Below are 24562 nucleotides of genomic sequence, written 5' to 3' on the forward strand. Positions count from 1 at the left end.
GTCGTCTTCACCTGCATCTTTCGAGTTAATGTAAAAACAGTTTTCTTCGTGTCGTCAATTATATTCATTGTGTTAAATCCCTGTTTTTTTGAGGCCGTCCTATCTAGCCGTAAGCCGTTCGACTCTTCCCAACCCCCGCCGTTTGTGTCACGCATGTCTCAGACACGTGCATATATCATGGAATGTACATTATTACACATACGCCCCACACTTCCCATTGAAGACTTTGTCTCCTATCTTCCTTTCGATTTTAATCTTTGTCGTCATCCTGAGAAATTGCAATTCAAAGAAGCAACACATCCAACTCTTGGTTCACTTGTCTTCTCAGCCATGAACTCTCAAAAAAAAAAAAAAAAAAGCCAGGAAATTGTCATCACCTGAAATTATTCCTCTCACATAATCCATAAGTTATATGCCCACTGTCAGAAGACAAGCCTCCATGGTTGTCTCATGTGTCTGCCCATCTTGAAAGGGATGTATTATTGTCCTTTGTTCCAAACTATCTTGAAAAGAATAGGTGTAGAGACAATTACTTCAAAGAATGAGTCTCCCTCCAGAAGAGGGGCATGTTTGCTTACAGCCTGGAAAGGTCAGTAGTATCTCCCTCTAGAGCAAATGGTACTTGTGGTTACCATCCAGTATAATAAATACAGTATATTCCAACAGAGCAAAGGGCAGGCATGCTCACTGACCATTATAAAATATTCGGATTACCCAAACTCAAGTTCCTTTCCTACACTCAAACCACTGCATACGTCAGTGTCTTCTGGCCCTTTGTATTGCTCTGTGGAACTCGGGGCCTGGAGAACCAGTAAACAATTGATTATACCTTGGCAAATTCGTTCCTGTGATTAATCAAGCATCATTCATCTCTGAACCGAGGGTCTGTATCTTCTACACACCTCTGTGACAGTTGGCAAGCTCATGGATTACCTTGCATACAGGGTAAAACCTCGAATCTTTCATGGTTCTTGACATGTGCTCTCTACACATAATCTCTTGGATATCCTTCCGCTTCGCCTGCTAATCTTGTCCGTCTGCCATCTTATTCCTTTCTTGGCCACTCAACGTACCTCAAGTTCAGATGCCCTCTCTTGTCTTCATCAATGTCTTGTCAGTACCCTGAACCACATTGCTAGAATATTTTTTCGTTAACTTCACCTGGAAAAAATTCTAGTTTTTATGATTTCGACTATCTGCTTTCTTCCTAAACGTCACCTGCTGAGCACCTCTGGGGAAAAATAAAACAGACGGCGGATCGGTATCGATATAGCTGAATGATAACGATGCCAGCTAGTTCCTCACCGTTCCAGCCGTGCCTCTCTTAACTTGGAGGAGCGCCTTTTAAACGCACCCCATTCTCTTCAACTTTGACACTCTGGCTCAACTTTCTTAGTTCTTAGCAAATTATCTTGCTTCTTACTTCACAAGGAAGGCAGTAGCAATAAAACCAGATCCGTTTAAACTTTCCATCACCTAAAGTATAAATCTACGTCTTTTTATATGAAACATGATTTATAAATATTTCTCCTTGATAAAAACATAAAAGTCACATATTCGACTTAAAATAGATTGAAATAAATAAGTAAATCCTAATATATCTAGCACAATGGTTTTCTTTCCACTGTTTATTAAATTTTGTTTCCTTAAGCAAGATAAACCTGTTTATCCAATAAAGACTATATTCTCTGCTTTCGTGAGTGAGAAATGAGTTGATGAGAAATGAGCTCCTGCTTCTGATATAACACTCTTGGGCAAGATGGAGATTTTGGAAAGCTTACCCTGCTCTAAAGTGCATGAGCTGGCAGGAGAAAGGGAGGACAGGGACTTTATAGAAGAACTGTAATGGGACGTGACTGCTGCAGTTGGCATTTCCTTATCTGAATAATGTCTTCCTATCCAGTCTGACCCGTGTGAATTTTTCTGAATAGAAGTTTGGCAAAACAAAGCAAAGCAAAACAAAACAAAACGAAACAACACTAGCATGGAGAAGTCAAGGCTGAAGATAAATTACTAACATAGCATCTTACCGCAGGCCAAACAACCAGGGAAAGATGCCTGAGCTGCTAACACGCTCTGCGCTAGAGCCGGGGCGGGGAGACAGGTGGCGTGGGTGGCGGTGCCGCATCTTTTTCAACTCAAAAAATAAGTTAGTGTAATCTTCGTTAAAAAAAAAAACAAAAAAACAAAACAAAACAAAAAAAAACGTACTCGACGCTAAGAGTGTTTCGATTACATCTAGATACACAAATGGATTTAAAAAGGTTAAAGACAGGTATTTTTAACCCCTCCAGAACTGCGTTGCTCAAATGCTCCTATCTGAGGCCAGCCTGGTCATGGCTGCTGCGGACCACCTCCCGCTGTGCCACCCAGGCATTCCTGCATGTGGCACTGTCCTTTCTGCACCTTCACACTGCTGAAAGCTTAGCATCGCAATTGAAATACACGGGCATTTCTTGCTTTACTGTCCTTCACTTTATTGTGCTTCGCAGTGTTGCATTTTATTTTTTAGAAACTGAAGGCAAATGGTAAGATTTCATTCTTTTTTATAGTGTCGATTATAATGGAAAGATGTGAAAATTAAAAAAAAATAAAAGAAATTGAAGGCAAGACCTTCCACAAACCAAAAGCTTTATTGCAACACTCGCTTCGTCGTGGAGGTCTGGAGGAAACCCACAGTACCTCTGAGGTGTGCCTGTACGAAGAACTATTGCCCAGTACAAGATCTGTGGCCTTTTAGTTTGTCTGATTTAATTATGCGGCACTTTTAGGACCGCTTATCTTTCTTAATTTTCCCTTTGCTTCTACGCCGTTGTAAACTGCACTTTTATCTTTTTTCTCCTTCATGTCTTTCTCCTTATTCCTCACGTATCTGATTCCTCCTCCTCAAATAACAATTACATGTGGTGTTCCTCAGGACCTGCTGCTAGGCTCATCTCTTTTTCCTCCATAGACTGACTCTAATTAGGTAATTTCACCCATTTAGAGAACTCCAAAATGAAACTATGCCAACAACTCCAAAATCTCAATTTTTAGCTTGGGAATTCTTTTCCGATTTTCAAGACCTCAAATCCTGTAGCCTACTGATTTTATCTGTAAGTATCACAAACAAAAATATACAAATAGATTTCATACTTCCCCATCTTAATCTCTGCAACTCACTCAAACACTTGCACATTTTTAAGTTTGTATCTAAAATATTTCATCATAAATTAAATATCTACACAGGATATAGTTTTAAGAATGTTATAAAAAGTTGCATGTAAAAACGTTACTGTTAATTTCTATTTGCAGTCATAAGGGAGTAACAGGTATCAGCTTACCCTTGAGCAAATAGCTATAAACCTGGGCCAAAAAAAAAAAAAAAAAAAGCAACTGTTTTTAAGCATTGGACCCCAAATAGTTCAGGGCTGTGATCCCTGCAAGAAAGGAAATATAAAAAGTGACCTCCAAAGTCATCCTGGCTCTCTGCCTGGGGGTACTTTTCAAGCTATAGCAAGGCAACTGGAGCACAGAGACCCGTGGTCCCTCCAGGCAATGAAGAGTGAACGGGGTTTGGCTTTTCTGAAGTGGTTGAAATTATTACTAGACTTAGTATTATAAATATACTACCATAAAATCAAACAAAACATTAATCTATTATAAGATTTTATATATCATATTAAACAAGTAAAATATTATTTACTACGCATTTCTAAATGAGATGAAATACTTTTTTCATTTATTTACCTATTGATGGATATCACCTGTTGTAGAATTATTCCTCTTCCTAGTTTTAAGTTTTATAAGCAATACATAATTTAAAAACCTGATTTAAACAAATTAAGTATATAAATAAAATTTAAAAATAAGTATATAAAACTGGGAGTCCTTTTTTTAAAAAAAAAATTCAATGCTATTCATTTTAACCTATATTTTATAAATCACAGATAATCACAACAATATTTATTAATGCCCTCTAAACTGCTAACTACTGTGTGAAAATATCATTGATTTTTATATATTATATTAATCTTGTACCCATCCACCTTCTAAACTTTCCTATTATTTCTAATAATCTAGCTGTAATTTCTTTGGGTTTGCTATGTAGAGAATTATATCATCTGCCAATGATGACAATTTTCTTTTCTCCTTTTTTCATTCCTGAGATAGTAATGCTATTCTCTTGTCTTTTGCATTTTGAGCTCAAATGCAATGTGAAATAGAAGCGATGACAGGAATTCCTTGTTTGCCCTATTTTTAAATGAAAAGCTTTAAAAATTTTCCCATTTGGGATCATATTTATTGGAGGTTTTCCATAAATGCTTTTTATAAAATTGAAGATGTTGCTTCCAATTCCTAATTCGCAAAGATTTATTTTAAATTTTAAGTATGCTTTTACATTATTTTCAAATGTTTTTCTGTATTTATTGATATGAAGTAATCTGTTAATGTTAATATGGAACTATCTTTACATACTTCAAACAAACTGAACTTAGCCATTATGTATTTTATTATTATGCAGCTATATTGGATTTGCTAATATTTTGTTTAGAAATTTTGCATCTATAGTCATTAGGTAATTAGGTTTGTAAAGTTTATTTCTTGTATTCTCATTTTCTGACTTTTTTAAAGAGTATACTGACCTCTTAGAATAAGCTAAGGAGTGTTCCTTCTTTTACTATACATGAAAGAGTTTACATAATTGTCAAAATATCAGACTACGACTTAATATCTTTGGCCAAAAATATTACTACATGCCTCGTTTAACTGACAGAGAGCTACATTGGACAAAACAAGTAGCTGATAAATGACATATGGTTTTTTGGGGAAAATTTGTTTTGGGTTATGATGGATAAATGGATAGAAGCAGATGAATATCAGTGTGACAGAAACATGGTTTGTGTTGGTTACAGAGGTAGGAGTGGCATATTAGCCTTAGGCGATAGCTCGAAAATAGGCTGACTTTCGTAATATGCGGCAGTCATTGATTGGTGAACTTTTAAAGGAATGTTCGCAGAAGTTGCCCTTGATTAATTAAACAGGGTTAAAATCACTTCTTATACCAATATTCTGACACCAAATAGGTCATCTACAATTCAATTCAATTCTGACACTGCCTGGATTTAGCACAGATCTCACAGGTTAAAGAGCTCAGTCCCAGAAGACCAATGCTTCTTCAGACACCAGTCAAAAGCCCTGGGTCCTTAGGCCACCAGTACTTCTGTTCGATTTGCTACACATCTGTGAGTTTCCACAACCATTTTCCCTTTAGATCTGATAATTTTCTAGAAAAACTTAACAGAACCCAGAAGAGCGCTACAGTTAAGATTATAGTTGTGTTATGGAGGATACGATTCAAGAATTACCAAATGGAAGAGAGAGGCATAGGACGATGCCGGAAAGCGGAGGTGGGGGAGGGTATTCACATTTCTCCTCCTGGAAGCCAGCAAGGCGCCCCACTCTTCCAAATCGTCAATGTATTCGCCAACCTGGAAGCTCCCTGAACCTCCTTGTTCAAGTGTTTTTACTGAGGCTTCATTACACAAATACGATTAATTATTGGCCACATGATTGAATTCAACCTTTAGCTCCCCTTTTCTCCCCAGAGGCTGAGAGGTGAGACTGAAAGTTCCAACCCTCTAATTATAGGTTTGGCCAACCCCTCCGCTGAAATTTTCTGTGGGCCCACTATGAGTCACCTTGCTAGCATAAACTCATTGTCAAAATGGGCTTGTTGTGAATAACAAAAGATACTTCTGTCGCTCAGGAAATTCCAAAGGTTTTTGAAGCTCTGTGCCAAGAACACAGGGCCAAGACTATATATATAGAAACTATATATATATAGACTATATATGTGTGTGTGTATATATATATACACATATGTATGTGTGTATATATATATGTGTATATATATGTGCATTTATATATATATGTGTATATATATATAAAATACCACATATGGTTAGAGAAGAATCAACAATTTCATGAGAGCTTATAAAATTTTCGGGTCCCCCTTTCTGCCTTCTGTCAACCAAAGCTGCACGTGAGGCCATCGGGGATAGTCCGGCTTCCCACCACTTTTGTTGATCCCCCTTGAACACGTGGTTCTATCTGCAGAAGTCTGTTTTTTCATGGAGTTTCAGTCAGCATGATTTTATCCTGTTTTTGGCTTTGAGTCATTTGTTGTATCATCTATTGGGACAAAGGTTATGTAGAATAATTTAATACTTTGGAAATAGTTATTAGATAACATTAAATGACTGTGATGAAACAAATGCAATTAAAATATAAAAAGGGACTGGAAAGTTCTCTGGAAGATTTCCCAGGCCTGATCAAGGAAATAAAGTTGCAGACGAGGCATTAATTGGTGATATCCTTTGCCATCCTAGAAAAGAATTCTTTGTATCTGTTTCCTAAGAAAGCCAACCTGTCGAATATGATGGGCTGACTCACAGAAGAGCTGGTCAAGAGCCGATTTGAAACTATCTAGTGTTATCTTAACTTCATGCATTTTACCACTTGGGTGTTCCCACTGCCTCTTTTCCGAATTTGGGGCCGAATCCTGACTATCTCCACGGATTTGTTTTTCTGCTCCATGAAGAATCGGTAAAGACTTTAGTCATTACAACCTGTTAAAATGAATGATCTATTAGCATGTTTCTTTCCAGCTTCCCTATGAAGCGCTTCTTATATATTCAATACTATTCAGAGCAAAACTAAAACACATGAGGCTAGACTGCGCAAATAGTCAAACAAAAGGGAAAGAAAAGAATAAGTAGATTGAAAAAAATTATCAAATACTACAACAAAAATATCTATATACAAGGGTCTATATCTACTTTTCTTTACCATATAATTTCCTTCTATACCAAAAAGCCTAATTGCCATAAACTATGATTTAGGCCTAACTGCCTTATATAAAGACCTATTGGTTATAAATTCTAGTATTAAAAAAAAGTAACAACAATGCTACAAATCAAGTGAGTACTCTTTTTTTTTTTTTTTTTTTTTTTTTTTTTTTTTTTTTTTTAAGTACTCAGTTTTAATAGGCTCACCTGGCAGCAAATTTGAAGGACAAATGGAATTCGGGCACAAGGTATCTGGTTAACTTACTATTTGGTCTGAGGATTACAAAGAAAGAATGTTACAAAGTGAAGGGCTCAGGGAGTCATGCATGGTCTAGTTGAGGAAAATAAACTGCTGTTCTTATATGATTCTGGCAAAGAGTTTGGGTTGTTTTATGCTGGGCAGAGGGGCAGCAGTGGGGCGCTGACATTTTTAGAGCATGGTTTATAATGGTTACTGAGGCAGGAGTGGGCTCCTATCAATCTTTGAGGTATGTTTTCTGTCAGTTGCCTAAGTGCGTTTTTCGTTGTTGTTGATCACACAGGTAGAAGTAGGTTACTGTCTGTTTTAGAAGCATGATTTGCAGTGAGTCTGTTGTCAATTGACTGATGTTCAGAGCGTGAGGCTGTCACTCATTGGTAGGTTTTCAGACACAGGTTGACTTAAGTGAGTAATCACCGATCAACTAAATCTCATTAAAGCAACTTCTGGTGCTTACTTGTTAATCGTCGCTATAGAACAGTCACTTTTATCCTACGAATGTGAACTTCTTAGATTCATAAGTTAGGGGTCATGTATTCTTTGAAAGTTTAATAAAATAGCCGATGAGACTATTTGTACCTCCAGTTTTATTTTGAGAACGCTACTTCAACACCTCAGGAGTTCCGGGACTATTCAGGCTTTTAATTTCTTCTTGATTCTGATTGGGTAAGTTACAGTTCTCAAAATATTTGTCCATTTCGAATAAATTTTCAAAATTGATATCCTATATTTTTTTGAAGAATTGGTCGATATATTGTTGAATTGACTTCTCCACAGGAGGAAGGAGGGTTTGAGGCTTCTTATTCTGCCATTTTGCTTGTCACCACTACTCTATTGCACCTTTGTTTTCTATTTTGTAATTTATGCCATATTTATCTTCTTTTTCTTTATACTCTACTTAGGTATATTTTATTACTCATATTCTAAATTCGTAAGTTGGACACTTAATTCATTAATTTACAGTCTTTCTTACTTTCTAATCGAATGTATACATTTAAAAGAACAACATTCCCTTAAAGCATAGCTTATGCAGCCCTATACATTTTTATATGTAGTGTTTTATTAACACATAGTTGTAACGCTTAAAATTTTCCATTTTGATTTCTTTCTAACTCGTGAGTTGGCAATTCTTAAAAATTTCCAAGTACAAGTTAATTTTATTTATATTCTTTATTATTAACTTCTAAATTTATTGCTTTGTGGTCAGAGCATATGTTCTCTATCATATTTGGAAAATAGCATAAAGAATAGAAGAGAGGTTTCAGTTACAATTTTTACCAAAATACTGAACCAGCAGAGACTGCAGGATTCACCTCCCTTACCCCGTATGCATTTCCAGATAGATTATCCAATAACCCCAGGGGAATATGATCTCACAGACACACACAGAGAGGGAGAGCGATAAAGACTTAAAGAGCACAACTATTTTAAAACTATGAATAAACCGGAATTCCTATTCCAGTGGAAGCAAATAATATAATTTAGCAAAATAACTAGTGATTAAAAATAGTTATTTAAAATATGAAACAAAGACAAGAAACCATAAGATGAACCAAGAAGAAATATTATGTGTGAAAGGTATAACAGATGAAATAAAGAATATAATAGGAGGTATAAATAATCCATGAAGTACAGAATTGGAAGTTTAGTTTACGGAATGAGGGGAAGTAGAATTTTCTACCCCAAAACATGCCTTTTGGGATGCTGATTATTTTAAGCTTGTTATTTTAAAGAAAAGATTCAGGAAAAACCTTTGACCCTTTTCCTAAGGGGCTAAAATAATTTAGATAGAGTACCTGCTCTAGGAAGGGGAGGTATTATCATAGATAACTATTGCTTAATATAAGTTAGTGTGTTATAGACAGGAAGGAACCCGGTGAGGCCCTTTTGATTTAAGTCCTCTCTGTGTCTCATTCTTAAAGAGGGCCCAGCAAACATTTACTTACTAAACATTTGCTTTTCCATCGCCATGTGAATTGCCTTCCTCCCTTTTGAAGTCCCAAACCACAACTGCACCCCAACCCCACCTTTCTCCCTAGCTTAAGATAACATATAAACTTACCTGCCCAGTCTGTCCTAGGGCCTCTTAATCTCACAGAATCCCCATTTGGACATACATAATAAATTTGGTCATTTTTTCCTGTTACTCTGTCTCGTCAATTTGAGTTTCAGACTGGCCTGAGAATTTAGAAGGATAGAGAGAAACTTATCCCCACCCCCCAGGAAAATTACAGAAGGAATCAGAATAAGATAAATAAACAGAAAACTTAAGAGTTAAGTGATACGTGGGAGAAAAACATAAATGAAACATCCTAATGACTCTGCTTGGAAAGAAGTACAATCAAAACTGAGAGGAGGAAGTAATTGAAGGAACAATAAAGAAACAGTTCTCAGAATTAATAAAGGAATAAAAATTTCAAATCGAAAGGGTCCATAGCATGCCTAAGAAGAAAGACAAGGGGAGAGAAACCTTGTCTGGACACAATATAGTGAAATTTAAGACTATCAAAGAAAAAAAATTCCTGTTAAAGAAACAACAGGTGAAGTTGCTTGCCCTCAGAACGAATCGAGACTTACTTGCAATTTCAGTCCTTCCCAGGAACCTGACTTGAAACCAATCGGTCTGGAATTTGCTGATCAACACCAATGAAGTAATCTGCCTGATAAGACCCCTGTCACTCTTCCCCACCAAAACAACCCTTTTTCTTTAGCTAATAACTTTCTTTTCGCACCCAGTTTCTGCCTATGAAAACCATCCACTTTCTATAACTAGAACATCTCTATATGGACTAGAGGGGATGCTGCATGATTCATGAATTACTAAATAAAACCAATTAGATCTTTAAATTTGCTCAATTGAATATTTGTTCATTACACATTCTAAACGTGTAAAAGAGTACACACAGCACATACAAAGGCGCTAGTTCAGACTAAACCCAGGAACTTTAGAGCCTGCAGAAACCTTATATTGGAGTCTTCAAAGGAGTTTAACACTTCATTAGGGATAGAAGGAAGAAGAGAGACTAAACTTTTTAAGAAACTTGGGAGAGAGGTTTATATCCATATCTGTTTATTAAGTGACTTAGATCAAATATAAGCCCTTGAGATTGTTTTCAGTTCAATACATATATTCCAACTACTAATATTTGTTGGTGAACTGGTCAAACCCTTTCCAATTTTCAAGAGATTCCACAACTCCCTCTTTTAGACTTCAGACCTAGCCTGTCCGACTCACATCTAGAGGCCAAACAGTGACATCAGATCTGTAGCGGCAGTCAAAGCCAGCAGCATTTATGTTGCGATGAGTTCATCTGAAGCTCTTTTGGAGCTCGGACGGGATGCTGTGCCACACTCCTTCACGGGGAGGTGGGCCCATCACGCGGCGCATCTTTCCGGGGTTCCACCAGAGAGTGAGGTGTGATTCTTGTTCAGCTTGGCTCTCCCTCGTCTTGTCCCAGAGTAAAGAGTCTCTACAGGCTTACCGCTTGATCCTTCCTCTGAAGTGCTCTCCCATGAATTTATTTCATCTCAGCCTCTCTGTACTGCTAAAAACCAACACAGCGGACATCTGAGCAACCTCTTTGAACATAATAAATTCACTTCCAAGTGAGTGGTAAAAGATTTAGCGTGGTAAGAACAATATGGCACAAATTGAACTTTGAAATGTCTGTTTGAAATGTTTGAAATTTTGGCTTCTGACCATCTTCACTTGTTTTTCATTACACATCTATCAAGAGACTGCCTGAGGGAAAAACAAATTCTGCTAAATTATTATATCTGGATTGTTACTTCAAAAAATTTCCTATTGATAGATAAACCTGGTAGTGAATGCAGATAGTGCCCTCAGGGCATCCAGAAATGGATTTAATGCGTGTGAGAAAAATAAGAATCACCGGTGACCACCCGATTTTTAACTCAGCAACTAGAGAAAATGAATGGTAGTGCTTCTAAATAAAATGGTACAAACCTGGGGAGGAATTGGTTGGTATTAGTATTAGTGAAATTCAAATAAAAAAATTTTGAAAATAGAACTGAACCTGAATCCACAGCTTTCTACTCTTAAATGAATATAGCAAATTAATTTATGTAAAACACCTCACTTGTCACATTAAATTGATAATGTCCATTTACATAATGATGGTTTTAGTATCACAGCACTAAAATTCTTTTCGTTTTTATAATTTTATAAAAGTATATGGATAGAAGTTTCTAATTTTAATTTGTAATCTGTATATAATTTTTTCCTTTATGTTAGCACTTTCTTTTATTTCTTGTTAAACATCGTTGCCTACTGCAAGTTCCTCCTGTGATGATTAAAATGTCCTGGTAGTTACTAGATGATGAAATTGTCCTAGTGTTAGGTAGTTGGTCAGGCATGAGTGAGCGACAGGAGCTAAGGCCCAGCTCTGTAACCGTGGAAACCTCCCTTGAAGACCTTCCTTAAGGACCTCCCAGAAACGCCTCCCTTCTAGGGTTATAAATTACCCCAAATCCTAGAGCACAAAGACCATAAAAGCTGCTAGCGAAACCAGCCGTAAAAGCATGTGCAAAAAGTAATACTCTAATTTACTCAGGATCTAATGCTCATTATACTGTCATTATAATATCATGACTATGCCTGGACATTCATGAATCTAATTATAACAGGCTGAATTCTGGGTAAGCACATGCGCAAGAGACAAAGTATTAAATAGCAGCCAAATGTCAGTCAAGGTGACCTCGCATGCTGATCATCCTAGGACCTCCCATTACTGCCCAAATATAAGCAGACCTTCCCACTTCTGCCGTGTTATAGCTCTCTTTGCTAAAAATCTGCTCTCCCTTTGGGGGGGACTGTCTTATCTCTTCACCTCCCAAATTCCACAGGGCTGCAGCCTTCCTTAGCACAGCCCACCTCCTTCTGAAATGTACTTTTAATAAATCTTACTTTTTCTAAGTCTCGCTGACCTGTAATTGGCTGCATTGGCACACAACACACGCCACCACCCCCTCCGCTCCATGCCGCTAGGGGGCGACACTGGATTTCATACCACCCCAGCTATAACACTACCTGTTACAAGTAGTTACTAGTCACATTTACTTACTGAGCACTTGAAATGTCTTAGAGTGACTGAGGAATTGACTTTTTAAATTGTATTTCAACAATTGCCGGCTAGCAGCTATTGTACTGGACAGGACCACCTTAATAGCTTTATTGTTTGCCTTTCACATTTACATCTTCTGTACATCTAAAATTGACTTTTGTGTATGATGCGAGGTAAATGTCAAGATATTTTTTCTCTATATAAATATCCAATGGAAGAAGCACATTTTTTTTTATAAGACCATGTTTCTCACTTTACTGCAAGTTGCCTGTTATAAAGCAGAAGGCCTTCACATGTGTGTGGGGTTTTATAAATGCGCTATTCTGTTTCTACTAACACTCTCAGCCTTTCGTATAATTGGTAAAGATTTTACAAAGATATTCTATTCTAAAAAGTCAGTTTTCACCCAAGCACAATCCATTTTCTCATATTTATGATTGGTTCAAACACTTGATTACATCATAGTTTCAATGTTTCCTTGATCAGTAGGATAAAAATAATAGAAAGTTTAAGATACAGGTATTATCATTAATGAAGTGACATTGCTAATGTCATTAATAAAGGATGTCATTAATAGAATGATATCCCTTACCCAGGATCATAAAATTATTTTGCTATTGGGAAAGGAGATATAAGACTGAGTAGAGAAAGTCATTAGTAAAAAGAACAGAGATTGGGAGTTTTGGGTAATCTTAGAAACCTTCTTAAATTTGGTACGGGTATTATAGTTACTATTGATTTGGAAACAGAAACAATGATTTCCTTAAATATTGAATTGACTGCTTTGAAAATATTTAGTGGTAATAGCACATATTAGGAAAAGGAAAGCTCTTTAAAATTTTAAATCGAAACCTCTGTATAAGGAAACGTTTGAAACTAAGCTTAACTGCACAGAGAAGCAAGAAGATCCCGTTATTTGTCAAGGTACAAATTATTGATATTCTGGACTCTGGCAAATCTTACACCATTTTAGTTATTTGTCGTTTTCTTTTAGAGAGATGTGTAAGGAATTAGATTATTTCTTTACTTAAATGTCTCTTTGGAAAGACAGCTTTTATTCTCTACTATCTTATTTCCCTTTGGGGACAGAAAATGGACTAATGTGACAGAAGTTTATGAACAAGATCCTATATTTGGGGTGTAGTGACTAGAAATGGGAATAATGTACATTCTTAGAATCAAATTCTGACATATAATTATTGATACAGTCATTAATATTTTCCATTCGTAATTAATAGTGATACTCTCTTAATTCAAACCAATAGAGTAAACATAAATAAGAAAATGACTATTTTCTTTAGAAATTAATTTCTGCTTTAACATATCTTATTCATATCTGTGTAGAAGTTTTGCAATGTTGTTCTTAGCAAGCGAGCTAGTGAATACTCTCACCACGTACTTTTGTCACTGTAACTTATTGTACAAATGAGTGTTTCCATAAGATCAGTGTGCCCCGGAAGTAAATTGTTAGGTCCAAAAGGATTCATGTTCTTTTTACTAGCTATCGTCAAAGTTAAGTACTTATTTACAATCCCAGAAAAATGTAAAAATGTAGTTGATTTGTCACAATATGAATACTTGATATTTTCCCGTTTAAATATTTGACATTTTAAAAGTTAAACTCTCCTGTAAATTGTTTGAAATGATATGGTCTTTCTGTTACCAAAGAAATTGATTCCTTTTAAATATGTGCATTTCCAAAATACCCCAAACGCTTATGTGTGAAAAGGAAATGGCTCTTGTATGTAATTCCTTTATTTTTACAGGTATTAAACCTGCTGAAATCTTGGCAAGTGCTATTACCAAAACTTTTCCCCTCCCTCTTCCAATAGGATCAGTTATAATTTATTAACACAATAAGCATTTGAAGTCTTAAATGTGTTTTTTAAAAATGACTTCTTTCTCTTTTAAATAAAACATTTTAATTCTGGACCAGAATATATTCATTAAATTTCACATCTGTCTTGTATTCACTTTAAAATGAACTTTTTATGAATCTTGATAATTTTCCTAGAAATGCATTAATGTGAGGATATAATACAAACATTGATTTAAACATACACAGGTAGGTTTTGTTTCTTGTTGAACTGGATGGGTATGCTAACTAGTACTTCTTGGCCCCAAGTGTATCCTTTACTAGAGCAAAGATGGGATTTGCATAGATTTATTACCTGGGTCCAGGTTTCAAAACTGGACTGAGAAAATGGAGTAAGAGTGACCTTTAGTGGCCACTCTGAGTAATCACAAAGGGATGTAATCTGTCTCAGGGGAATAGATGGACAATTTGTTTGTAGGACTACTTAAAGCAGAAACAAAGTAAGTTAAAACTGGCTAACCATGACACACTTTTTATGTGATTGTCTTCTAACAGAAGATCAAAATCCTGTGAGTCACTGTTCAGACAGCTGAAAAGGTGCATTTTTAATTGGTGAATGGAAATCTAGTCACACCTATTAATCTGAGTTAGAAACTTGAATGCCTAAATCCCCTACACAAATAGATTGGAAAAGTACCATTAAATTGAGGCAAAAATCCTTTGCTTGCTGTAGATTGGTAAAAGCCACCTGGTACTCTTTTGAACCTCAGAAGCAAGCAGCAGGAGGAAGAGTTATTTATTAGTACCACGTTTGATCTTGGAAAAGAAACCCTCTTCCACTTAGAATCAATAGCACTTACAGAGGAGAATTAAGTGCTCAAAATGTATGTTTTTTTTTTCCTTTTCAAGGCACATCAGTGCCTATTTCTATAATTCCATCTTAAAATAGAGAGAACGTATCTATAATTAAGAGATTTGACTCATTTTTATATCTACACACTACTTTCTTCATAATTTAGTTTTCTCTCCAATAGAAGTACTGTCTAGTCAAAGATATGTCAAAAAATAGTCAAACTCTTACAATATTTCTATTAAAATCATGTTGTAGCCTTTTTACAAATGAGGACCTTCAGCATTATAAATAATCTCTATATTCATATAAATGCTTTTCAAAACACTGCTTCGTTTTAATGAATTGCAATTTTATTCATGTTATTAAAAGTAATTTTTCAAAAAAAATTTCAAATAAAATCCATTGCTCTATATGATGATAGATTTTTATAAGAAAGGGAGACCGTAACGGGTAGAAATGTAAAACAAAACGAAGGTTTTGGAATAAATGTGTTTTAGACTGGTCCATTCTAAAATTGCATGACATTTATAAAACACAAGAAATGGAAAAACAATGTGGTTTGATGGAAAGTCAATCAGATGAGAATTAAAAAACTAATTTTTTTTTGTTTTATTTGGCATGCATTCCAGGTATCTGACAAATGAGGATACTAATTAAATGACAATATAATTTCTTTGAAAATTATTATAATACTATATGCATGTATAATATTATAAATTTGAGATAATTATATCTCAAAAATTGAGGAGATAATTAAAATCTATTTTAGATATTTCCTTTAGGATACATACACACATTATATATACTTGTGTATGTATGCATGCATATACATGTATGTATAAACATATGTGTATACATATATATACAAATTCTGACTCGATTGTTTAATTTTCTATTGCTATGAAACAAATCTTCTTCCTAAAACAGAGTAATAGAAAATAACAATTATTTTATTATGTTCATAATTTTGTGGGTGAGAAATTTAGGCAGGGCACTGCAATGGTGACTGGTATCACAAGGTTATTCTGAAAAATACATTTTCCTTCTATGTTACTGGTAAACAAAATCTAAAACAACAAACAAAATTTCCAAGTATCCATTTTCAAAGTTCATTTCTTCATAGCACACATTTGTTTTAAAAAAGCAATTTTTGTCTGCTTCATTGTTAAAAGGGAACCTATACTCAAAAGATTTCAGGGAACATGTCAGAAAATTTGAATATCAGTCTCTTTTTAAAGGGAAGTGTGTAATTTATCTTTAAGTACTAATCTCTTGCAAAGCAGACTTCACAATGAGAAATGATCGAAAGAGACAAAGATAACCTTTCTGTACCTGGTAAAAGGAGCAATAAAGGAGAAAGATATACTGGTTCACCATGACGACATAGTCTGTAACATAGCCTCAAAATACATAAAGTTACAACGAACAGAAACGCATGGAGAAATAGATATAGTAATTATCCTAGTTTTAATTTTACCTTTCAGAAACTAAGAAAATCAAACAGAAAAAAAAAAAAAAAAGGCAATCATAATAGATGTAAGTAATGTAATGTATAAGTTCAAACTATTGATATTTATAAATCTTTAAACCTAATAAAGAGAATACATATTTTTATCATATATAATTTATAAAAATTGACCTCTACTACTGCTCAAAGCAATATTGAAAAAAATTCCAAAACCTAACAAGCATATAAACTATGTTTTTATGGCCTTAATGTAATAAAAATAAAATTTAATAACAAAAAGATAGCTAACAAAATTTCACATTTATGAAAAGAAAAATCATATATTCTTTAAATCAAAATAGAAAAATATAGAAAACTGTGAAATAGACTGAAAGATAAAATCTGTATGACAGCTAAATGATATGTAGAAAAAAAATTTTAGCTTTATAAATATTTTTCAAGAAGTAAAATAACTCAATGAAATAAAAAGGAAATATAAAGAGTATTATAAACAAGAACTCACTAGTAAATTGGAATACTTAATTAAAGGGGATAAATTATGGGGAAAAATATAAAATACCCAAAAGTTACAAGAAGAAATAAAAAACTTAACCAGTAAGTATTAATAAAATTGAAGTGGTAATCATAGTCTTAACTTCCCAAAATCTTCTAAAAATCCAGATTGTTTTGCATTAATTTCACAAAATTTTTTTCAAAATAGTTTGATGGTTCTCAAACTTTTAAGAAAGATTCTCTTTATTATTCTACAGAGTTAGTATAATCTCGATTCTACAATTAAGCAAGAATCACAAAATATTTATTTAAGTTAAAATACATGAGCACAGAATTGTAATACAAGAGTACTTACAAAAAAAAAAAACCCTACTATATCAAAAGTATTGGAATAGTTGCTTATGGTAGATGGATGTCATGGAGATAAACTGGTAAATAAATAATACAAGAGAGGGGACATTTGTGTTACAGTTGTGTTAGAAACAGAGAAATGTGATTAACCCAAAGCTATGTACTACTGGAGGGCCAAGGGGGAAATGCTTTAGATTAGCAGTGAAGCTCTCTATGGTTAAAAAATAAGAGATTTTTGTTGCTACTTTCCATCTGATTCATCTGGAACTTGATTACTTTAAACAAATGAATCTGGAGATCCATTTAACAGAAGTCTCATAAATTACAATACTCAAAGTGAAGATCAGAGTAAAGGCCTCCATCTACTTCTATGAGTTATGGACCCCCCTTTCCTACCTCAAATGGGACGTGTAACTGTCTGGCACACTGACAAAGAGTGGGGGCACCAGGCCTGATCACATAGTAACTATTAGGACGCTTCAGTACTTTCTTATAATTCTGGCGCCCCAATGGATCCTATCTTGTACACCCCTCACTGTAAAGACTACTATTCTATGTAAGTATCAGGCTACTCTGATGAACTTGTTCCAAGGCTTGAATAGAGGATCTTACATGTAGCTCTCTCTGTGAATGTGTTATACAATCAATCACCTGCTGAAAATTTTCATGTTACACATCTTTAGAGAAATACCAAAGAGTTCATTCTATTTTATTTTGCAGATCCTACCTCCAGAACATGCAGTTTTTGAGAAGTGATTCCGAGATTCATAAGGTACAAGAGTGAAAGTGTGTGTGTGAGTTGTGGGGGGGGGGGCGGGAGGCGCGGCGGGGAAGATCGCGTTTCAGAGAAGAAGGTAATTGTGGCCAGAACATTCTGATGTTGCTCTTTTGAAAGACAGACTTTCAGCTTGGACCATGCTAAGAAGATAATTAATTCAGTACATTTATCTGGGAGGTTTTGTTTTGGTAATATTCTTTTGGCTTAACATCTTTTCTCCTTACTTTCAGAATTTTGCAATAAATTCAGGTTATTAGCAAGATAAGTAATAATTCATACAGGCGCACAGGCACATTTGTGTGCACATGTACACAAAGAGATAATATCTTGAAATATTCATCTTTGCATTATTTTTTTTTTTTACTTTTGTATGACCTTGCCAATCAGAAACAAACACATTGTTTTGAATTGGATTAGGATTGTCATAGTAGAAATGCAAAAATCACATTTTCCTCTCTAGTAGGCTCTTGAAAGTCTGCATGGTAGAACCTGTGCAGGGCAGGGTGTAGAAGTTTTGCTTTAGCAAAAAATTTAAGAACGTATAGTGGGAGAAATGATCAGAATTTGCTTTCGACCTGAGACCTGGCTGAGTCTCATCTAAACTTCCCAAATGCAGTTCTTGCTTCAACAGCACATATACTAAACTGCCCAAAGGCACAGCCACTTTTAGAGGCTACAGCAATTAAAAGCCAACCCTACTGAAACCCAGAGTAGCAAGGTATAGGGGTATATTAAAGATTTGCTTAGTGCCCATATTTGAATGGCACTTGCACTGGTGAAAATCTGGCTCGTTCATATTCGTATTAGCATGTAGATGAGTATGTGTGTGTATGATGCACGAATGGCTCAGATCCCTTGATGAGAGACCCCTTGATCAAAGATTGCACTGAGGCTTTGAATGGAAGTAAGTTCCCTCCCTAGTATCTACCCTGACCTCTGCTCTTGAACTCCTATCTGATCACGAGGGTCAAATCTTAGCATCAGTCAACTTGGGAGGTGCTGGACCTGCCGAGTGAGAAGAGAAACTGTATGTCAGAGGACCTGTGGGACCTGGGTGTCAGGTGTGCCCGGAAGTGGATCCTGAAGGTCCTGAATTGAGGAGAAAACATAAAGATAGAAAAGGGGGATCTGGTCAAGCTATAAATTGTTTCTTACAATTTGGAATTTAACAGCTTGACAAATACCCCATAGGATAACAACTCCTGTTGCCATAAGTGTCCTAATACATACTGGAATGGCTCTGGGAAGCTTGGAAAAGGTGGTGACCCACATTCAATGAAGATGCCAGAATTGTTGTAGCAAACTGTGGAAGAAAGGATGAAAAGGGTCAAAGAAGTGGGTATGCTAGAACTTGTCTATTATAAAAGACCAGCCTATTCGTCAGTTGCCTATGTTTCTTGGATGCCATGGGGGATAGTAAGTTTATCGAGATAGTAATTGAACATGTTAGTGAGGAGGTCATCAGTGCAGTATTAGTTCTCCAGGGTAGAGAGTAGGAGAGGCTGATATAAAACCACGCTCCCTAACAGTAATGGGATGATGGGGTCACCATACAGAGGTCACGTGGCAGCACTAAGCTATCAGAAGCAACCTTAAAGGACAAGAAGGTTGCAAAGGGATCCAGGGGAGGCTAAACTACAACGGTATATAATTAAGAGATCAAAAAACAGATAAGCAGAAGACTGAGGTCAATCACTCCAATGGAAAGTCTTTGTCCAATTTCCAGACCTGGGTTAGTGGTTAGACACAGAACCTATCAACTAAAAGAGAAGCCGGATATCCATGAGCAAGAACCCTGTAAAACCATGGCAAATCTATACAGTAGTGACTTTGGTTCTTTTACGAAGGGACCTATTGCCATTTACTCCAGCAAATGTACGCTGGACAAAAGGGAATATCTAGATTTTTTGAGGACTGATGGATACTGGGTCTGATAATTCCATGTTGCCCCATTGTGCTGTCATGGTAGTCCTAGGACAGAAGAGAGGGTCAGATAATACATAAAATCTTTGCTCGGGTCCATCTCACTTTGGAACTGTTGGCTTTGCAGGCCCACCTACCGCACATGACCTGGTTCAGAATGTATAATTGAGACAGATGCACTAGCTGTTGGCAGAACCCTTGTATTAGTCCCTTGAGCTCTATAGTGGGAGTTACTGCAACAGAAAGAGACCGAGGAGAAACCCCTGAAGGAGTTCATCTTCCCTCACCAAGGCAATAAATCAAAACCGATAGCTCATTCCAGGGGAGATGCCAGAGACTAGTACTATCTTCGAAAACTTAAAGGACTCAAATGTCACAGGATTTAAAGGATCTTGATTGGGGTGGTGATGACTCAAGTATAATACATTTGTTAAATCTCACTAACTTCAAAGGTATGCATTTTATTGGATGGCAAATCTATATTACTAAAGTTGATTTTAAACAAAACAAAACGAAACTTAGCTCCATCTACTTTTGGTCATCTTGTGTGAAGCAAATCTTGTCCATTCCCAACACATCACACTGAACTGTTTTGTAATAATGTGTTTGTGGAATGCGCTTCAAAAACTACTATACTTTGTAGAATTAAGTTATCAGGGGAAGCTGTGAAGACATTCCCTAAGCTTAAAAATAGCAAGTGACGAAGAAATTTACCTCTCAGATCACATTTTTAGTTTTAGTAATACTGGTCTCAATGAAATGCCCTCCAGTATCCACTTCTAAAAGAAAAAGCATAAACCCAGGGTTTAAAGATGCAAGAATCAGTTGTGGACTTTGATTCTGGTTGCAAATGTCTGTGGAGCTTTATCTATGCTAGCATTATCACTGAGATTGTTGTTTACTGATCACATTGCAAAGCTACAAAGATTTGAGTGGTTTTCTTCAATGTTATTACACACATTAATCTTGTGAATTATAGTGCAGGATTTCGTAAAAATGAAAATGTTAAAAAATACATACAGGATTTTTAGCAGAAAGATCTATCCTAAGATCTTTCAACACTTTTTTTTTCTTTTCCAGCATTAATAAATCGTTCTTTACCAGTGACTGCTTTTAGTTTATATTAGTGAGTTATTAATAAGTAGGCTACTGCACTTGCTTCGGCAGCATGTATACTAAAATAAGGAGGTCACTTATAAAATCACAGACATATTTTTTTCAAGCTCTAATAAATATTTCAGTTGCATAAATGAGCTGAGAAGATCTAAATATTTATCAGTATCTGGACATCACATGTCCCTCAGTATCAGTGGTAAAAGAAGCACTGATCATATGAGACTTCTGATTTCTGTGCTCAGTGTCAGTACTGAATACGCCCAGTCAGGCATTGAAATTACGTGTTTTTCTGCATTTTGTCTTTTATTAGGCTACTGCCTATTTCATAGTAATAGTATAATTTTAGAGCTTGACACTTTCAAAGTGCAGGAAACAAGCAAAGAACATGATATATTTGCATCCTCGTCTTATTAATGGTGACTTTCAAACCCACGGGACTAAGCTAAAAGAGCTGCCAGCAGGCTTTGTCTAAAATTCTTTTCATATATAAATTGTTTTATTTTATTTCACAGGCCTATTTTTCCCTATTTTTTCCCCCCTCGTTATTCTCTCGAGAATGAAATGTAATTTCATGCTAGTCCGTAATTTTTCTTTCTCATATCCTTTCACAATATGATGCATTGACATGAAATAAAAATAGAAACAAGTGTTTTTTTCCCCTCTATTGTTTCTATCCCACAGTGTAACATTTTAACACAGGTCACGGTTTGGACCTACTCTGCTTCACCGTGTTCCTTTATGATGTTGTTCACCATTAATCAAATAAGTTCTGCCTCATTTCGGTAATTTCTTCTTTTCTTTTCCTTCACGGACTTTTAAACCTTTGTCGAAAAAGGTGAGGCATGCAAATTACGACTATCCTACTGGTAACATCTGGTCAAGGAAGGGCTCCAAAGAGAAGAAATATCAACGAAGCCAGCCTTCGTGTTAAAACGCAGCTCTAGTCCAGGACAGTTTCACAGACACACCCACAAGTTTACCATGTTTTATGTGATATTTAAAGGTGATATTTAAATAGTCAAACATCTACTTGATTATTTGAGAAAAGTAAAGACAAAATCACTTTGGTAGCTCCATCAGGCCTGTGATCATCTTCCCTCATCAGAACTAATGACCATTTTGAGCTTAATGACCATTTTGAGCTTAACAAATGCTAGTTTTGTAAAGCAGTATAACGAAGAGGACAAGTTTAAACTTTATTTCCTCCTTTAATGCAACCAGAGGTTATGTTTGTTTAGAAAGCTAACATCTATCCAGTTTATACACTCTCACCAGTGCCAGGCCAAAAAACACAGGCCCCAAACCACTCGTTCCATAACTCCCTCGTTTTCTGACCTGTGGCTGTTATTGTAGGAACTAGATCTATTAAGAAATTGCCTCTGGTGCAGCCAGGGAATATCCTGGCACCTTGTGCAATAATTTGCAAACAGTGGCTTGAGAAAAATGGTATGCAAAAAAAATACATCTCAAACCTTGAACTTTCTACATTGTCACAGCAAATGTTTGGATGGGCTTTCTTCCAAAACAATGTAAGTATATCTGAGAACTAGGCGAGGTTGGGAAAACATGCTTAGCAGCTAAAGATGGCAGCGAGGTGCTCTATCTTTGGTATTAGGAATCAGGAACACCTGAGGTCAAATCCTCATCTACTTAGCATGTGATCTTGTGCAAAATATTATGCTGTTCAGGACTCAGCATCTCCATCTATAACATGAGAAAAACAGTAGTAACTGCCTCATTGGATTGTGATAGCCCAGAAAAGATCTTCAATAAGTATGTGTTGAATTGTTTGTTTGTTGAATGTTTTAATAACTAAAATGTTGATTTAATTATGTAATATGCATAATTACATAATTCAACATTTTTTATCACTGTTGTTATTGATTTGACTTTTGTGTTTTCATGAAGTTTTACTTGATCTCAGGACAAAGTGACTGCGGTGAAATGTGGATTTTGTTTCAAGAACAGTCAGTGCTCCATAGCAGTAGCCATTGTTTCTCCAGTGCTGGGAGTCAGGGTGCAGGAAGCATCTTCTTAGCTCATTCAGAAGATGCCCCTCAGAGCCCAAAGTGGCAAGACCCTAGGTTGATCTTCCCCTGGGACAGTCAACCGGGAGGATGATGTCTGGTCCACATAAGTTTATTTCAACTGAGGGACCCTGAGGAACGTTTCAGAGAGTGGGATGTAAACTTCCACAGAGGGTCCACTTTGGCTGCTCAGGGAAGCCTTTCATAGGACTAAGCATTTGCACAGAAGATGTTCTGATGGCCCCGGAAGGACTGAATACATGTTGTAACTTGTAGCAGTTAAACAAAATATTCAACATATTCAACTATATTCAGTATTTTCATAAAATGTGTAATGCTATTTTCAAAAAGGGCATCCAAAATTCTAACCCAAAGTCTTAAATATTCTCAGTCAAGTCTTAGAGAATAGATTAACTTGGCAAATTCTAAAGACATGGCTCTTTAAGATTGTAGGAGATACATACTGAGTTTGGAGTCTTTAAACCACGAAAGGACATTGTGATAAAATGGAAATAGGAGTAAAATGAGAATAATAATATAATGGACTGCATTTTTATAATAAGACACTTAATCAACCCAAGATTCAAATATTCAAATTCTTCTTTAAAATATTTTTAGTAAGATGTGAAAAAGAAAGCATTTTTATTACAGATAACCTAATGAGATAAAGGATGAGTTTCTTACCCTCTTTAGCAAATATCTTCTTAATTTATTTCTGTTACAGTTACAAGATATATTTATGTGAATATATTTTTTCCCCTGACTTAGTCCTGTGGATTCTATCAACATTATTTGCTCAGGGTGGAAGAGGCAAAAGTTTAAGTAGTGTCGCTATGAAACTCCCCTTCCAAGTTTATTGACAAGTCAGATGGAAATTCAGCCTGAGGACTCTGGCTCCAATTCATATGTGTAACCACTACATCATTCTTTTGTTTTAAAAATATATACTCACACACACGAACCTTGACTACCTTAATATTGTTTCACTGCTTCTTTCATCTTCCCATGCTCTTCTAGCTCTTAACAAACATTCATGATATTTGAAAATGATTCAAATAGAACACTTCATAGTATTGTTTTGTGGCTCAACAAAACAATGCCTTCTTGTATTTTCTTCCTTGGCTCTCTTTGACAAAAGTGCCTGACAATATATATTTACATACACATAAAGACCTTTATGTTTGTAAACCCTCATTCATCCTTCTTTTTTCATGAAAACATTTAAATTTTCCTAAACTTTTCTGTCTTTAGAGTTCACCTTTAACAAGAAGAAAAAGACCATTAAATATTTAAAATAAAGTAATGATAAAAAGAGAGAGATTTTATTTTCATAAAAATTTGACTTTGGCCAACCTTTTAAGGCATAACGGAAGAGTGTATCAGCAATAATTAATTTGAAGGCAACACACACACACACACACACACACACACACATATTAAATGTACACACTGGTGCTTTTCAGACTTCTACTTTTAAACTATGTATGAAACACAGTTGGCAGATGCCAAATAGGAGTGAAATATATGACATGCCGATAGGCTACTAAAATAGCACAAGAAGGAAG

At 35.7% G+C, this 24562-nt stretch overlaps 1 long non-coding RNA gene across 1 annotated transcript in view; it reads left to right on the top strand.

Annotated features, from left to right (window-relative positions):
* LOC107518505 overlaps window positions 1-24562 on the top strand; it is a 559217-nt gene that overhangs the window by 43017 nt on the left and 491638 nt on the right. The window contains exon 7 of the long non-coding RNA XR_004954837.1: window positions 17874-17925. This is a non-coding gene — a long non-coding RNA (uncharacterized LOC107518505). The remainder of the gene's footprint in view (window positions 1-17873; window positions 17926-24562) is intronic.

Source organism: Rousettus aegyptiacus, unplaced genomic scaffold, assembly GCF_014176215.1.
Source record: "Rousettus aegyptiacus isolate mRouAeg1 unplaced genomic scaffold, mRouAeg1.p scaffold_m13_p_16, whole genome shotgun sequence".
Taxonomy (NCBI): domain Eukaryota; kingdom Metazoa; phylum Chordata; class Mammalia; order Chiroptera; family Pteropodidae; genus Rousettus; species Rousettus aegyptiacus.